General features: G+C 37.7%; 1 long non-coding RNA gene across 1 annotated transcript; it reads left to right on the plus strand.

The window, feature by feature from the left end:
- Positions 1 to 12426: 12426 nt before the first annotated feature.
- Positions 12427 to 19170, plus strand: LOC145553127 (uncharacterized). Its single transcript, XR_014089347.1, has 4 exons — positions 12427 to 15988; positions 16412 to 16454; positions 18594 to 18691; positions 18864 to 19170. It is a non-coding gene; the product is annotated as an uncharacterized LOC145553127 (long non-coding RNA).
- The last annotated feature ends 464 nt before the right edge of the window (positions 19171 to 19634 follow it).

The following is a 19634-nucleotide window of genomic DNA, read 5'->3' on the forward strand; positions in this document are numbered from 1 at the left end:
CAGAGAAGCTCCAGCTGCAAAGTACCGCAATCAGACCCCCATTCAACAGAAATGCTACATGTCACTGGAATGTTTGTACCCAGATAATTACCACCAATTAGTTTGAGAATGTAATTAGTTTGGAGATGTGTTCATGAGGTGTGCAAGCAGTTTAGGTGTGCTTACTGGAACACATAAAGCTTTAACTTACCTGAATTACTGCAGGAAAAAAAACAAAACGGCTTTTTAATACTTTAATTTATAAGGAGGAGACGACTGATGTCACTTTTTTTTGGAAGCGTTGGCCTGCTGATCTAACCAGAACAACAGGAATCCAGAAACCCGTTATTATACCCAATTTAGCACCAAGCAAAAACAGGATATGATCTGTCATTGTCACATGTGCAAACAATAAAATCACTGCAGATGTGGAAACAAGTAAAAAAGTAGCCACAAGGCAATGTTCTGCTTTCCGCTCAGTGATTGGTGGTCTTGGGCCTCCAGTCAAAATGGGAGACTACGATTAAAAAAAAAACAAAACAGTTCCTAGGTTGGCTTATCAAAGAGATCTGATTAAAAAAGGAAGAAAAAAGAAACACTTCTGGAAAACTAACATATCACAAAATCACTCTGGGGGAAATGTATTTTCTGTGTGTCTGGTTTTAAACTGAAAAGGAAAACATCACGGATGGCCTCAAGCTAACAGATTTTAAAACCACGCCAGCGTTTGACTATTTAATACAACCTGCATCACTTTTCAGCACACTTACTTTACTTTGTGGTCTTTGGTTATTTGTAGGAGAGTAAAGATACATTTGGTTCATGAGAACATAAGATTTGATTATTATGTTCTGAGTAAGAATATTAGTTTTTACAAATGGCGTTAAGGTTTCACAGGCCGATCCAGCCCAGGACTGATATTTACTTTCTAGTTTTCATGCATGTCTAAATATTTTAGTTTCCTTGAACTGATAAACAAAATTATCAGGTTTCTCAGCATAAAAGAAAGAAAAATACTTTGGCAGCTGCAGTTCGTCCACAATGCTGCTGCCAGAGTCCTGACTAACATGTCATTCCCTAAGTCACTGCACTGGCTTTCCTTTAAGCAAATATAAAAATGTTGTTCGTGGTTTAAGGCACTAGATGATCCAGGGCAAAATTCCTTTGACATCAAGTCTTTTTATGCTTTTGTATCCACTTTCATATTTTAGGTGCATCTTTTTACAGGATGTATCTTTAAGATGTAATTTAGCACCAGTAGGAAAGCAGAAAGCAATAGGAAAACTTTACCATCATTTGAAGTTAATTATTAGCCAGTTTTGGTGCCGTCATATAGACAAGTAATATTCATTACTTGTCTTTCAGGCTGTCAATTAAAGTGCTGGAGATATTTTTATTGTTTTTGTCAGTGTCTTAAAACTAGACACTGTTAAAACAACGAGGACAAAACTACAAAAGTACAATTATTTTTAACTCAAAAAAGCAACAAAACATACATCTTCCCAAACTTAACTGACCACTTTTATATAGGGTTCATAATAATAATAGGTTATGCTTACTGAGACGTAATGATAAATAAGACTGCGTATTAACACCGTCAGGTCTAGTGTCAAACTGTTTTACAGTGCAAATTTACATTAAAAACCAGTTTGGTTAATTAATTTTAGATTTGAAACAAATGGAACAATTATATGAATGCAGTAGGGTGGTTTTAACGTTGCAGCTGGCGGTAAAAAAGCTAATTATGGGTCTAGTAATCAACAAGATGCATTAATGTTGACACATCCATACATGTATGGATGTACATGCTGACATCCATAAAAAAAACATGTGGTTTAATGTATCTCTGTTAAACAATGGGTTAACAAAGAGAAGTTCAGAGATTTGTCATATTTTTGAATAATGAACCAACTGTGCTGAAATCCAATAGTTTTAGTTCAGTTTTAAGTTAATTTTCTGTCAGATTTCTTCTAAAATGTCATCCCTGTTTGGAGAAACATTCAGTCTGTACCTTCAGGAATTATGCTCTGAAATCTTTAACATCTTTGACACAGTACATCCCTCCTTCTCAATTTAAAATTCATTCCCAAAGTGTTTCTAATGCGGCTCCTGCAATTGATAGCAGCTGTCCAACAATTTTTACCATATGTGAGGAGCTTAGTGTAAATATTGTACCACGGGAAGCCTGCTTTACATTTCAATTACTACATTTATGTAGTCAGCAAACATGATACACAGAAAAAAAAATGAGAGAAACCTGACTCTGCCTGCCCTGATCACAATTCATCTTGAATATTTCGGCATAAGTTACAGTGTGGGAGGGGTTTCTGCGTGGCTTCGGCATGAAACAACGATCAGCTGTCTCTCTGCTTAGTGTCCTGCTTTGTGGGAGTCTATCACATCATGTCTGTATATCAGATTTAGTCAGTGTGTCAGGAGTGGCTATCAAGAATATGTTTATAGCAAGTAATGTCTGTTAAAACAGTTTATCTTAGCTTGATAAGTATTTAAATGGGAAAAGTTTTGTTATTTTACTGTGATTTATATTTGTTTAGTATAGATAAAAATCTATCATACATGCTGACATCTAAAGTGTTTTGGATGGCAGTACGATGTGCACAGATCCACTAGGAGGTGCTAGAGCATCTGCTCTTTTTCCTCTGAACAGAAAAGAGCCCTTCTGAAACAGTTTTTTAAAGTTAATTTTCCTAAATTTTGTCTAAACAGAGCAGGCCAATCAATGGCATGGCCTTCCCTGCTAGCTTTATCCGACTTTTACACCACTGACGTGAGACATGCATCATAATTCTGCACCAGAAGAAGCCAGACGCGGTAAACCCATACGCAAACAATGGTTGAAAGATATAATTATGAAATAATGAAAGAAGGCTGTCTCGGTGAAGCGTGTCTCATCACAATCCCACGACTCCTACGCATCCAGACAGACGTTTCTGCAGAAGCCGCAGTGCTTTCTTTGTTGTTAGCGTCCTTCTTTTTATGATCTTGTGACAAAACTGTCGACTCTCATCGCTCAACAACTTTAAATCCATCCATCCATCATTATATCTGTAAATAACACACAGTTGTGTGACGTCTGCACTCTTTTTCTGCAGATACGAGTCACTGGGGTTGTAAACACCTCACAAGTCTGATTGAGGTTGCATTTAATTAGTAGGATGTATGACCACAGAAGAAAAATAAAAATATTAATTGGCAACAAGAACATTTTCAGTTACCTTCACAAACTTTTTTTCGTACATTTATAACTGCGGTCCTTGCCTGGTGTCAAATTGTTTGAATATATTTAATTCCTAAAGAGTTGACTAATCCCCAGTGGATGCTCAGTCTAAACTCTGTCTACTTTCGAGTGGTTTGTAACTTTTCCACCCAGGATCCCCTAATGGCTTATAAAGCTAGAGGCAGCCTGATTAGAAATGCCCTTCAGCTGTGCTAATTATTGCCACCTGGTATGATTTCACCTCTCCTCCCACTGCTGAACCTCAGTCACATCTTTTATTACATTCACAATCAAAAATTTCCAACAAAATCATCTTGGCATCAAATTTTTATGAAATTTGAGATGAACTGTAATCCCCTCCAAAGTACAGCATGAATCATCATCATCGTTACTTTAAAGATTTTACTAAAATGTCATCAAACATTGCTCCAAAGCAGTTTTTTTGCACTGCAGTTTAAATCAAAATGCTTGCAGGGTTTATATTTTCAAATTTAATAAAAACATTGTAGCAAAAATAGAGCTCTGTTTTTCAAAACATTTTAGATTAAATAATTTCTGTTCCGTGTTTTTATGTTAAGAATTCGAAGAGTCATAATATGAAAGACAGATTGACTTCATGTGGACATAAAGCCAGAAAATGAAATGAAATTTGTAGCCAGTATTGAGTTGTATCTGAGGAACACATCCTAAGAAAAACCTGCTGTTCTGTTGTGCTGACAATGCATTTGAGGTCCTTTGCCAAGTTCTTTATATCCTTTAAATTTTTTCACATTTTGTTACATTAAATCAAAAACAACTACGCATTGCTTTGGGATTCTATGTTGTGTGAGATCAATACAGAGTAATGCATTATTATCAAGCTGAAGGGAAGGATACATGCTTTTCATTTTTGTTTTACAAACTAAAATCTGAAAAAGCTGGCCTGCATTTGTGTTCAGCTCTGAGAGAATTTGAGTTAATCCTTTGCACAACCACCTTTCTACACGTTAGAAGCGAGTCTCCACTGCATCTTGCAAAATAGTCAAACTGGATTGAGAGCATCTGTGAACATTAAATTTTAAGTTATTTTTTTTATCCCAGATTCGCAAAAGAATCGAAATGATCACATAAACCGATTAGATGCCCTAATCCAGTCCTTTAGCATTACTATCATGCAAATTTTAGATGGCGTTCTCCAAAACACATGAATCAAATGAATGGTTGGTTTCCAGGTCTCTGCATAGCTGAATGACTGAATGCTGGGAAGATGAAGTTCCTTCCACTTGGATCTTTTACAACCTCTGAAGGGACATTTTTCCACTGAATTTAAACTTTGATCAACGTTGATCAGCATTTCTGTTTCTGCTGAAAAAAATATTCACACAGCGGAGTGAAAAGTGACAATACTTCCATCACTTTTCTCTATAGGGATGGGCCTTTCATGGTAACAAATTTTGCTGGATGATAAATTGTCCCTGCAATTATTGCGATAAATGATAACCCTCCTTTTCCGTTGACCATGTAATTCCACGATTTGACATTTCAAAAGAAATTAAATTTTAAAGAAACTTGTTTTAAGATAAAGTTTTGGAACTAAGCTGTGGATTTTTGGCTGTGTTGAAATTGGTTTATTTTGCAATGGAAACATTTTTTTTTTACATCTCACGAGTCATACGATTAACAATCTGATGTTACCAGTGGAACAAACCATGAAGAAGATGATGGGAAGCAGTTGGAGGATGATTGCTTAATGTTTTTTAATGACTCACTATGTGAACAAACTTATTCACATGTGATTTTAATTGCATTTCTTATTTAATGGAAACACTGCAACTGCTTTTTGGACATTAGTTTTGCAAACATTTGTAATGGAAACTCAGCTAATGATTGTTCACTAAAGGTCAGTAACAAGACCCATTTCACTCAGGCAGACTCTACTTATTCAATACAAGACTTCTGGAGGGTATGTTATTATTGAAGGGTGACATCGCAAACAGGACCAAATTCAAATGCATTCCGTACTTTATTTCAGCAATTTGTGTTTTTTATTCCATTTTCCATCAGTTGTGCAACCTGTTGGGTAGAATACACCAAGGTTGAACCTGACAAGAACACTTGGAGCTGTAACCTCCCCCCTCCTTAAAATCTGCAGTACATGGTGGCTTTCGTTCTCCATGGTGCAGCTCTAGCATAAACTCCACAGCTCATATCCTTTATCAGCTCATTGGTGGACGCATGTTTCTCCACAGGGGGCACCATCACTTTGAACGACACAGACTAGGCTTCCTGCTCAGGCCACCTGCAGCTGTTAAAATGAATGAAAGCTTTATGGATGTGATTGCAATACTTCCAAGTTGGTTGTTTTTGGCTCCCATCATCCTGTGTGGTATTTCTGTTTTTTACAGGAGTGACGCTGATGGTTTGCGGAGCTGAAGTCCCTCTGGTCCCAGTAGAGAAGGAGAGCGGTGGTCTCCGTGGGTCAGAGTAAGCCTGCTCTTCTGCAATAAACACCAAAATATTTGTTTAAAAAAAGAAAACAAAGCTGATGTTTTTCCATTAAAGCAATAAATCCCCACAGCCAAACAGAGCAGGAATCCCTTTATTAATACATCCTCATGCTGGTTTTGGTGCCCATGTGAAATGATTTGTTGTGATGGGATAAACACACAAGGCCTGATTCAGAAACAGTCTGCTGCAGTGAACCTCTCAGCAGAGGTCAGTCTGTCTGGCTCGCTGCTTTGACTGATGCACCTGCAGCTTTATGGTCAGCGAGTGGACACTGCTTAAAATGTGAATCAATTCATCTCAATTTGAAACTGCGTCTGTTTATTTAAGATTTTGACTGATGGACTGCGCGACCTGTTGAGTTTGAAATTATTAGATTTCCATGCATTCTTTTGGGTGTGTTTTCCTGCTTTTCCACTTAGATACGTCTTCATTCGGGTTTACTTCTTTTCTTTTTTGCCTCTGCACTTGGTTATAAAATATTCAAGGTTATATGTTGAATAGCTTTCAGGACTGCAAGGCCACATTTATATTTTCTTAAGAGGCCAAACATTTTTTTTTTATCTTTCCTTAAATCATAAACAGCAGAAAAGCTTCATGGGTTTCTCTTGTCAACTCAAGGTTGTTTTTTTTATGACAGGATCTCTGTAGCATTGACCGGATTTCAGTTTTTATTCTCCCTACTGAGATTGTGTTTGAAATCCTTATGCATGTTCATTTTAATAAAATGATGTCAAAGACTGGAGAGAGGTTGAAGTATAATCTGAGTTATGAGGAGCATACAGACCTTCAGTAAAAGTGACTTGAGAGTAGAGCTTTGAGGAATCCCATGTGTGATGTTCAAATTTATAACTGTTAAGTTACACAAAACAGTCCTGCTCTGACAAGTAGGATCTGGGCTAATTTTAGCACAGCCTTTTAAAGTCTGTTAATCACTCATCTAAGTGTTGGGAGAAACTCTAAGAACTCCAAGATTCAAGATGTACCTATTCGCAGATTTTTATGTGGAAGCTCACCCTAATGTATTTGCAGATAATCCACCAATAAATGGATTTTTTTGTGGCTTACCCAAAATGTTAGAAAGACAAATTTATTTGGGAGTCTGGAACAACTTGGCCCAATGATTCATGACACTTGGCAAAGCAGCCAATCCAGGAGCTGCATTTATTCTCTTGGCTGTTCCCTAAGGAGCAGAAATGAGGAATAAGTAAGTCTTCATTACATCTTAGCACTAGATATTAACTTCTAGTGCTAAAACGCCTCCCACTGTGATATCAGTGCATGTAAAGGTATATTTACCATTTACCATATTTGGTGTGTGAACTATTAAAAAAAGCAGATATAAGCGTAATTTTAAAACGAGGTCCCAAGTATCTATGGATCTGTGGTTTTATAGCAAAATAAACATGGTTAATGTAAAGAGTTATCAGAGTACAGTTTTATTGTAGATTTCAGAAATTAGTTTTATTTTCTGGCTTAGAGTTAGATTTTTTTTTATGTAACCTCTGGCTTTAAGAATATCATTACTTGTACAAGCAATCAAGTTTATTTGTATATCAAATTTAAACAACAGGGCAGTTCAAAGTGCTTTTCATTTTATGATGTATAAAAAAAAATTATATTATGTATAAAAAAACAATAATGTCTGTTATTGGTTGACAAAACCAATAACAGACATTTACATTTTGTTGCATTGTAAAATAGTCAAAATGATTGAACGTTCTGAAGGAGCAGGGTGCAGGCGGATGTTTATTAAGCAGTAAAACAATCTAATCTAAAGTCAGAAAACGTATCAGCAGCAGCAGCAGCACTGGAGCTGAACCGTGAAGTGTGTGAGGAGTCCCCCGCCTCCAAAACCTTCTATTATTAAGACACTCACTTCTCTGCAACCACACTAACAATCGTTTTCCATGTTTATAAAATATTTTCCTAACTCTGCTTCCTGCTACATCTATCATCGGAGTATCCTTGACCGGGACATTAAGTGTAATTCCTCCCCCACTAAAAATGGTGTCAGCATGATGGGAGTAATTTACTGTGTTTAGAGGCTCAGAGTGGGTTTGGAGAGGTTTTTGGAGGTAGGTCATCTTCATTACAAAAACTTGTAAATCCCATCAGCTCTCCCTGCAACCTTGACTGTTAGATTCAGAAACGCACCCTGCACCGACTTGTCGTAACCCAATCGCCCAAAAAGGGAGAATATTTTTCCAGCCTTGCTATCAGAGTTGATATTGGCCCGACTGGAAAACCAAATGCACCATGTTATGAGGTTCAAGCGGAGGAAGTGTCTTTATTGAAACCTGACTTAGAAAACAGGCGTGTTGCAGAGAGAGTGGGTGACCTCTTTTTTTCCAAGGTGTTTCTGGATCCTCTGGCAATTCCTCCGTCTTTCAGCTGAAACAGAACATGTGATGGATTAATCCAGCATGTGCTGTTTTACACTGATAGTAGTGGGAACATTAAAAAAGCTAAAGTTTTTCCTCATTACTGTCTCATCCTATTAAGACAGCATTTGATGACAGGTGTGCTGCATGTCTTAATACACTCATATCTTATTACAAAAGTGTTTATTGAGGCTGTTTTCCCAAAGAAAGGAGGGTTTTAATCCAAAGAAACGAGCCAAAAGATATAAAAACAGATGCGTTCCCCCTAAGGTCCTCGGTTTTCAAATAAATAAAACTTCAAGACAATGAAATTGTTTAGATTAATTGCAGTTTTTAAGTACTACCACAGAAAAAAATGTTCTCAGATTTTCTTCTTGACTTCCTTTCTAGTTGATGGTGCAGAAAACAAGCCTGCTGGGACAGTCGCCCACATCTTGGTGAAAGTCAGACCTGTTTAAAACGACTTACAATCCCAGCAGACTTATTTTTTTATTTAGCTGATTTATCCACCAGGTGCACATCCCAGTTCCTGAGACAGATTTGCAAAACAACGTTTGACAGTCGGATGTGATATGAGGAAAAGGAAATAGGATAAAAAAAAATCTATTTCAGTTCTGGACTCTGAACTTGAAGGAGCTAATTCTTCTTTTTTCTAAATCTTTAAATTGCCAGGTGTAAATCCTTATTGGCTCAGTTCCCGACAGGAAGCAGGGCTGGGTGGCAACGTTTCTGCAGCTCAAAGCAAGCTGCTTTGAGTGGGAGTCCTGAAGTGCCTTTTGATATGATGAGTGTCAGTTATATCTTCCAGCTGCAGATGGGAGAAGACGGCTTTGATAAATGAGGCTGAAGCAAATACCTGTGCAACCTTTCCTCCCGCTCTGAAGGAATTGAGCTCAGAAGATGAGCGGCGCTCACATTAAAGTCAAAAGTTTTACTTCAGGCTTAGGTTTTAATGTTCAGATGCTTCAGATGTCCAGTTCAGTCAAACTTATTTAAATAAATCCGAGTCTCCTGAGAAGACCTGAAGTGAGAAGTTTCCACTTTGTGCATTTCATTACAGTCTCAAAACTGTTTACAGAATAAAATGAGATTTGCTTTTGTTTTTGAAGACACAACTAGTCTGAAAACATTAACTTTTATCCTGCTTTGGATATTGATCACACTGTCATCAGGGTAGAACTGTGATACTCTGAAAACTGCAACAAATTATCTGCATAAAATTTAAGGTGACTTAAGATAAACAATGAAAACTGTTTAGTGTAGATTTAGTTAAATAATCAACTTAAATAGTTAAAAGAACAAAATGTTATTTCCATTTATTATATAGGCTGATATTAAATATTTTATTTTAAAAAAGTTCATGTAAAAAACATTTTTATAGAAATATGTCAGACTTTTATAAACATTTTTCTTTGCTTTTTGACATAACACTACATACATATTTTCTTTGATTTAAACCATAATTCAAATTCTGAAAGGACATTTTACAATAAAAAACTAAGGAAAACATGAATATTTATATATTTTGTTTAGTGTGATTTATATTTTAGTTCTCATTGTGAACAAATCAGTTTTCAAGGCCCTGTTGATGAAAACAATAGAGTACACACCAGTGACAAACTATGCAAAACAAGTTGCAAACATAGATAATAGGTAAAACGTTCTGCACTGGAACTTCATAGGTAATTTGAGGTAAAAAAGTAAGATTTAATACTTTCATTAATAGTTCCAGTAAGCCATGAAATGAACCAGTTAGAGTCTGAAAATAGCGCAACCAAAACAAAGCAGTTGGTGGTAATGCTGCGGTTTTCATCTGAGGAAATACCAAACTGCTTGCAGAGGAGGTCTGTTCCTCCATACAGCTTCAGACTTTTGTTAATGATTTTGAGGCAGCATTAACAAATTATTAGGACTTTGTTGCTTTTTTTAACTCTGATATCTCTACTGAAGTCATTGTGGTTGAATAATTGTGAGCTTGCCTTCAATAAAGTAAGAAAACGATGTTAATAATCAAATTTTTAACCAAGCATGAAGTATTTCCTTGTGTACTGTTTCAAGATAGTTTTATACACAACAATAGTTTGTCTCCCAGGATGCACTGCTCGTAGTAAAGTGTGATGGTATCACAGCCAAGCACTTTCAGATGCCGTTTGCTGAAATTACTTCCAAATGGGTGTGTTTTTTTTTTTCCAGTCTTATCCCTGTTTTCCATAGGTTTTTTTCCCCTGAAGGAAAACCAAACAGTGATTGTGAAGCCAGTTGAGGTCATGCGATAACAGGAGTCCACTTCATCTTCACGCTCTGGTTTTACGGCCGTCCCTCTCTGCGTGATGTTGCAGCTGAGAGTTTGAGGCTGGACCAGAGAGCAGAACAGGAGTCTGGTAACAATATCAAACAGCCATCTAGCACCAGAGGGAGCTTTTTGTTCTGAGTTGGCATGCTTTCCAATCACTAACCTACCAGAATGGGACCTTTTCACTGATAGCCAATGCCTTGCGAGCTTCACACTGGGGATCTGGCATATGGGTGACATCATCAAAGCTGTGTGTGCTTTTTTGTTCCCCTCCGAAAACAAATCTGACCGTGCAGGCCGGTTATTTCACCGCCGAACAGTGGAGCACCTCCTGGCTGTTTTGTTTTGGGTGGTTCTCAGAATTGCCTGCCAGCAGAATCCACATGCATACAGACAAAAGGCCAAAGGATTTTCAGGCCAATTCAGGCCGCCGTGAGGTTCCCAGCTACATAACAAGAACCAAATGTTTATGAGACACTGCTGTCTTTGACAGGATTCCACTTGAATGTTTCTCAGTGATCAGCTCACCGGCCATTTGTCATTAGGGCAACGACTGAGGGCAAAATAAACAGCCTCTGTGGAAAGATATGCAGCCAGAGAGGAACATCTGGGAGGCATTGCTCTCATGACAAACCTAACATCTGATTTTTTTGTTAGATATCTGCTTCAAAACAGCTTGATTAAAGCTAAAACACTTTTCAACTTCACATGTGTGATGGATGCATTGATATTTAGAAACATTTTCAAAGCAGGATTTGTCTGCAGGATGGATGGATGGATGGATGGATGGATGGATGGATGGATGGATGGATGGATGGATGGATGGATGGATGGATGGATGGATGGATGGATGGGAAAATGTCTGGAAGTATCTGTAATTACTGTAAAAGGAGAAAAATTAGCTACCTAGAACTACATTGTGTGTTTATAAAACTTAAACATACTGAAGTTATTTATTTAATATCTTTTGTTTTCATGTTTATGAATATATTTATTAGCCTTTTGAACTGATGTGAAATTGAATTTTGTTCCCACACAGCTGTACTCCGCCTGGTGGCCCCAATGTTAGCCCACAAGATGGTGACAGCAAAAGTTGGGAGGAAAGGTCAGTCAGTCCATTTTTGAAAATGGTATCTTCTTTGGGTATTCATTACCCAATTGATGTATAATCAAAATAAAATACTTTAGTTCATTTTTAGGTGGTTAAAGTATGAAAAAGCTACAACTACTATAGTAAAAATTGCACAGAATTTAGCTAATAATAACTAATAAAAACTAACTCAGTCAAACAAAAAGTCACAATAAAATAAAATCCTGATCCAAACCTGGAAAAAACCTTCAAACAATTCCAGACTTTTCCGGACTGGGTGTGAACACTGACACAAAACAAACCGAGTTTAAAAAGAAACTTCTAACATTTTCTCTGAAACTCTGGAAGTCAGACTATTAACGGAACAGCCACAAAACGTTCCTGATGATTTCACGTTCATTTGAAATGACATTTCATCCCAGTTTGTTAGCTTAGAACGAAGCATGAGAAGCTTTGATGGAGTGGAGGACCACATGGGAAATGTGGGTCAGACTAGCTCCATGAATACCACCCTGACAGTCCAAGGAAGAAATCCAAAACGAACAGTGCTTCTCACAAAGGCTGAAATGGATACAGACAAAGCACTAGATATGCGCTTCATAAATTTCCTTGAGAAAACAGGTCAACGACCTTCCCTGTGAAGACCAAATTCCTCCGTGTTACAGCCTGGTCTGCATTGTTCCAATCTGATTTGGAAGCTGAGGAATAACACCAAATCGCACAGGAACCAGTGAAATATTTATGTCATAGCTAAAACACATCAAATATTAACATCTGGCATTTTTATTCTTCAAGTTGGAAAAAAAAACCTTCAATGATCTGATTTTCATGTTTAATGAAAATAGATTATATGGATGTTCTTATAACCAAACGATGTTTCCAAAAAAAAAACATTTAATAAAGGTCTAAGAATGAATTTCAATTAAAACGTTTGAAAATAATTTGATGTGTATGCAAATGTTCTTTTCCCCCCTTTTTTAACATAAAAAATAAAGAGCAGAGTTAAGTAACTACATTTTCTGTGACAAGTATAAATTTGAGGTTCAACAGATAATCAAAAGAACAAAACCTAAGCAGACAGAAAAGTGACAGAAAGTTGGAGAACGTGGTATAATGTGGTTATGCTTTTTCAGTTACATGCCATGCTTATAGTGTCATTTCATATTTATAAAAAATTATCTTCATGCATATTTTCAGTCTCTTTTGTCCCACTGTCCTGTCACTCTTCTGGATCTTCTGGTTTGTGTGTATTTTCCTTTCACCATTTTTGATCCTTCTGTATGCCTTCCAACAGCCAGAAAGCTAAGACGGTGTACGATAATGCCTGATGATGCATATTATACACATAACAAGGATGGTGCCTAATTTCACTGCTTTGAATAATAAATATGTGATATTTCTGTGTATTTTCTTGTGAGAGCTGGGGTTGGTGCAAACATCAGTGAGGTTATGAAGAATATCTGATCATCAGCAGCAGACGGATCATATTCAGAGCAGGTAATCAGTTGATTGAAGGCAAGTGAAGAGTCAGCAGTGGAGCAGCCACGCCCTCCAGCAAAGATCCTCTGATGGAGAGATCTCACACACGCACACAGAAAGCACACGCACACTAAGGTATTCTTACAAAATATGTATGTCTTTGTATCTTTTAGCTGTTTTCATACTTAACTTAGAATGTTGTTGATAGCAAAAACACATGTATTATTTTATGTAACTGCAAACAAATTGAGGGAACAGAAACTTTATTTTTAATGTTGCATGAAGACCTGAACACACAGAAACTGGTATTTCCATGAATTTGCTTTATGGGAACACCAATTTCCCATAAAGCGCAATTTTTTAAATAAGAAGTCTTAGCACTAGAATGAATGGATGAATCAGCTGTATCAAAGTTACTGCATTGTGCTCAACTGCAATGAAAACAATTTTTCCCATCACACAAGTCATGTGATCAACAACCGAATATTTCTACTAGCAGAAAGGATGAAGAAGATGACAGGCAGTAGTATGAGAATGATGGTGTGGTATGTTTTTAAATAGCTTATTGCATGAACAAACTTATTCACATGTGATTTTAATTGCAAGTGCAATTGCAGAATTGTATTTTTTTTTTTTACAATAGCTGAATATTTACAAAGTTTTCAGACATTTGTAATGGAAACGCAGGTAATGAAATACTCTGTTTCTCAAAAAGCAAATAAATATAGTGAAATAACACTGTAAGGCAAGTTTACCAAGCAAGCTTATGACTGAGTAAATCAAAGGGACAGCTCAGATAGATTTGGAGAGAAAGTTTGAGAGATGGATAGGACATCTGCAGAGGAAATATAGTGGACAAAGAGTGTTGAATATGGATTTTTAAGAGAGGAAGAAACAAAAAAGATGACGTAAGAAGGTCAAGGATGTGGTGAGGTAGAGTTTGAAGGGAAGTTGGACGACATAAGTGTAGCAAAAGGGGAAAAAAATAGAAGAAATCTCTTCCATGTGAAACTGAGCTCTTCAGTTCACTCTCCCTTTCATTGTTCACAAGTGAATAAGTGAAGAAAAGATGCCGGGAAGACAGGCAACCTTTCCTGTAACTGGAAAAATATTTCTAGAGTCATTTGTTTTGTTTTCAGAGTCATTACATCACAATGAGAAGTTTCTTGAAATGTGTTAGATAAATTTTCTCTGCACAGAATTCAAGTGTATTTCAGCCCACTGTCCTTTAACTCTGACGTCAAGCTGAGTAATATTACCAATCAGATTTTTAATTAACCCATCAGAAGAACCTCATTGTTTCTCATTAATCCTGACAGCCATTTAATCCTGCCAGGACCCTGAAACCCCGTCATAATCCCATTTTAATCAGATGGTCTTTACCCTGCCGCAGACATCAGTGACAGGATTATCATTTTTGGAGACACATCTGTGACCAATTGGCTGTCATGAGAATGACCCTGTCAGATGATCCAGGAGATAAAACAGACTGCACAGAGGCCTCCTTCTAATGTAATCCTCTAAGATCCCAGTTTGGAACCACCAAAATGTATCGTATATCCGCTAATCATTTTCTAAATTGTTTACTGAAAATACCCCCTGAGTGCTGGATGCTGGACCCTGAAGGAGTATTTTGACACAGAGTCATGTGGTGGAAATGTTCTGTCTGGTAAAACTGTTCCATATTTTTTTGTTATTCAGATTTTACTTAACTTCCATCTTTCAAACATACAGAGCAAACAGAAGCAGACTCCAAACATAGACATATTGTGTAAAAAAAAAGTAGCACTACCCCCCAAAAAATCACAGTTAGCAGTCTATCTTATAATTTAATAAAAAAATAATAAAATTTGATTTGTTTTCCCACCTATCCATATTACCTATATTTGTATACGAGTGCTCTAACTGCTCATTTAGACTTACTGCCCTTCTTCTGATTAGATAAACATAAAGTTGCATCTGAATCTGAAAATATTTGGAAACACTGAATTATTTATATTGTGCAGAAACCGATGTATTCTCTGAAGAAAAGCAGGATGGTTTGATAACTGGGATTTTTAACCAATGCATCCATCCACGGCGTCTGTCTGGTCAATAAACTCAATGGAAACTACTGTTAATGGAAACAGTTTCATTACCATACTTTGCCTGCCTTGTCTTGAGCATCTCTGAAAGTACAAGACAACCTGCAGGGTCCTCGTGAGAATTCAGGACATTTAACAAATAAACAATCAACAATGGAAAGATTCAGTCATAAAAAGGCACGGGAGTCTGCAAAAGACAGGGATTTGTTTCCACAAGAAAATATTAAATACATCTGACTGTTCTTAAATAATGAGATTTCTCCGGATTTTTTTTCAGGTATGAGCATTTAACAACAGAAACACTGAAAACAAGATTAAATAAGTTAACATTACATCGTGAAACGTGGTGGTTTTAAAGTTCACTTTGGGGTCTTTTCAAACTGTGACAAACCGCGAAGCGGGGAAAAGATTGGAATTGCCTTCTGTGTTCTTATTTTGCCAACAGTGATGATGTTTTATACTTCACACAGAATAGCAAAACCTGCCAGCAAGACCAGCTGCACAAATGTTTCAGCTGGAAATGTGTCATACCACCATTGTAATGAGGTGATTGATTTCTGGGATGCCACCAGCTTGACCTCAGTCTATTATCTCTGCATTACTGAAATCATTGCAACCAGAAAGACGCAATATATTCAAATAATAATGAAAAAGAAAACTAAATAATCCTCCTCTGACAGTTATCTCCATCTTTTGGTTTCTATTCTCTGCTGTCATGCCTCGAAGCTGTTACAGTCGCTCTTGGCAGAACAGATGTGGGACCCGCTGCAGTCATGTGCACTGTTCCTCACCTCGCCCACATCACAGCACATCTCTAACAGAACCCGACTCCCCCCTTCACTGCTCTCAGAACATCTGGTGCTGTGCGGCCACCTCCAAGCGCCGGTGGAGGTCTGCGTCGCTGCAACACATCGAGAACAGAACCAGCTGCATGATCACAGCAGAATGCGCTGGCAGGTCTGTGACGTTCATCATGGTATCATCTGCTGCATTGGCAGAAGCCAAAATTTTTTCTCTCTTCTATTATTCCATAGGTTGAAAATAATTTGTGATTTGTGTCGTATTCTGGAGTGTGACGCAGCACCGCAGCATGGAAAGAGTTTGGTCCTGTGGTCACATGTTGGTACGAGAGCAGCTGTGATTCATAGTTTCATGCACGTGCTTTGGCTTGACTACTGTAATGCTGAAAATTCATATTATTTTAATCTGCCATATGTACGGGGAAACAATGAAGTCGACAAACATGGGTGTGAGGCGTAGCTGCTGATTGACGGCAAGAATTATAACCATTTGAATATGTATTATTTATTTTCTGTAACTCAGAGGTTGCACACAACGTAATTCAGAACAAATGATCTGATGCTGATTATATATACACAGGGTTCACAAGGCGGCCAGAATGCAGAGGCAACACAAATTGCAGGTTAGATGCCGATTGTTTCCATTTATTTATTTATTTTTTGCAGGTGCCACGACCGAGGCCTCGAGTATTGTTTCACAGTAATAACATAGTCAACTCAGTTAAGTTCAGTAAAACCATATTAATCACACATTTAAATTAGATATTGCAGTAACTCTCTTCTAAGAGTCATTGCAGATGACTCTGAAAATCTCAGAGCTGGGAAAATCTCCTCTAGCAGTTTGTGATACAGCATACCTGAAGGAGCCTCTGACTGAAGACACTGTTGGTGTTGGATTGCATCTTTTTTTAATTTTAGCATTTTGCAAACAAGTACCCAAAATACACACAACAGGCGTTTAGTGAACAAAGTTAAAGGTAAAATTAAAAAAAGTTGTTCGCGTGAGTTTGCTCTTGCTTCTTCCAATTGATTAATCAAAGTTTATGTCAGTGCAATTTGAGAAACCTGGAACAAATCAGGTTTGTTTCAGGTTTTAAGGAGAAAGTCTTTTCTCTTAAAAAAACACATGGCGTGATTACTCAAGTTTATTTAGCACAACAACATGGCAGTTCAAAGTGTTTCACATGATAAAAACTGAACACAATGATGAAGCAACACATCTGACTAAAACTGATAAATGTTCTAGGTATTATTAATCAGAGATAACTCTAAATAAATTGGTTTTTAGCCTGGATTTAAAGAAATTCTGTGTTTCAGCGTCTTTGCGGTTTTCTTGAAGTTTGTTTCAGATTAGTGGAGCATAAAAACTGACTGCTCCTTCTCCATGGTTCTGATTCTGCTGATGCAGAGTAGATCAGAACCAGAAGTCCTGAGTGGACATGAGGCTGATACGACAACAACAGAACTTTGATGTATTTTGCTGCTAAACCATTCAGTGTTTTTTGAATTAGAAGAAATTGTCTTCAGGTGGCAGAAGACTGACTTTTTAATGGTCTTTATGTGTCTGTCATTGACATTTGCAAAGTTGTAAAGTTCTGTGCAACAGTGACTTTTAAACATTGAAACCAAAGTGGAAACATTTGGGCTTCGTGCTAATTTCATAGCTTCGTATTTGAAGAAAATCACAAAACACAATGGTGGAGAGTTGGTTGAGTTGATCCTGCACTTCATGAATACTAAGATATCTTACAGTCAAACCTGAGACGCCATCTCTCTGATAGACTTACCGTATTTTCCGCACTATAAGGCGCACCTAAAAACCTTCAATTTCCTCAAAAGCCAACAGTGCGCCTTAAAATTCGGTGCGCCTTATATATAGACCAATATTGAGCCACAACAGGTCTAGCAACTACGGTAAGCAGCCGCCGACTTAATTTTGCCCGTAGAAGAAGAAGTGCGCAGTGCATGCTGGGATAGTTGTCAGAATTCTGGTTTGTTAATAAAGTTTGACTGACCTATCTACCTACTGACCTGATAATCAGGTATCTGCAGGTCATTTAGCACCACGTTCTCCACGAACATGCTGTGCGCGAACGGAGAAGGGTGACCATCGTCCGGCCACGCCCCGGCCCAGTCGCAGAAGGCTCTCCTCGCCGACCGAGGAGGGGGGTCGGGCGGGGAAGAGAAACAGAGACTGCGGCGGCAGCGTGTCGGTTGGTCTGTGTTACCCAGAAAACAGTTGGCCACAATATCGCAACACCGTGAGTGAAACAATGACTGGGGCAGCCTACTATATAAAGTACTCGGGGACCACTTCTCTATTATTACACATCCACATTTGTACGAGACGGGGGGGCAACCCTAACTGCAGCGTCTATTCTTTGCGCCTTATAATCCGGTGCACCTTATAGTGCGGAAAATACAATACTTGGATTACTGTCAAAAACGAAGAAATTGAGCCTTTAGTGTCTTGTTCAGCTGATTTTCGCACGTTTCTCTGCTAGGTTTAAATCACGGGGCAAGAATATTATGTGTAAAATGTGGAGCATGGATCCCGTCTCATAAAGCTGCCAAGAAGCAGCAGGAAAATGTTGAAAATATTTACACTTAAATGAAGGAAATGAAGGAGACGGTAGTAACTGAAATGTGCCCTGATCTTTTCTGACACTGACTTAGTAGCTCTCTGAGATTTAAATCAACGCCTCCGTCTTTTCTGTTTCTGGAGCAGCAGGTCTGTGAAATTCATTGCGGTTTAATTTCAGGAGGACTGGTGTGTGTCAACCCCAGGTGCTACATGTCTTCGAAAACGGTCCGATGGAAATATTTCCAAAACAGCCTATAGCTCAAACTCCATTAGAAGGTAACAGAAATATTCCAACTGACCTGCAATATTTATGAATGGGAAAAGTAACTCAGACATGTCTTTATCCATAAATGGTGAACAGATTTAAAAACATAACCTACACTGTCCACATACCTGAACCTTGATTGATGAATCTTAATGGATTTTGCTCTGTCTCTTCATTTGGCAGTGGGAGCGGTGACATTGCTTATCCTGCAAGTGGAAACTTTACCTCATGAGCAGATAAGACTGACAAAGGGAAACAAGTGGGCAACTGGCGGGGGTCTGCAGCCGGTCATACATTATGAGTATCAGTCATCCTCCGGAGAGAAGAAACAAGAAAATAAGATATAACCTTCAGAAATGCTCACATGTTGTTTATTAGAGAAAGAAGCCCCTCCCCTCCCTCACTATTGGATGCATTCTGGCTTCAGGAAGCAACTTTAATTAGTCATTTTATCATCTGTTCTGCCTCAATAAAACATACTTTATCTAACTATTGCTGTTTTGTTACATCGCTGTTTTATCTCTAGAGTTCTTTCTTCTATAAAGGTATAAAGGTTTTGGCATGTAGCTGTAAAAATATCAAGCACCAAAAGGCTTGAAAAGCAAATAAACAACAATATGACTTTTTATCTTGTGAAAGGAAGGAAGTTGAAATGTATTATATCAAATAATTGGATAGAAATGTATCTTTTCAAGTTGGAGGCCATGAATCAGTAAAATTATCAAGTTACTCCACCGTTTTACTGCGATGAATCCATGTCTCTGACTGCTACGGTCGACATGCATATTCACTAACAAAAACAGTAAGTGAATATGCATGTGGTTGTGGATAGACTTTCATGCTTTAAACCATGCAATTATACACAAGACTAAACGGAAGTCGCCTTTTTATAGGAATTCAATTTCAATGTTCACAACCGACGCATTATTTACAGAACAAACTTGTTGCCCTTTG

Source organism: Poecilia reticulata, chromosome 10 (genome assembly GCF_904066995.2).
Source record: "Poecilia reticulata chromosome 10, P_reticulata-male-v2, whole genome shotgun sequence".
NCBI lineage: Eukaryota > Metazoa > Chordata > Actinopteri > Cyprinodontiformes > Poeciliidae > Poecilia > Poecilia reticulata.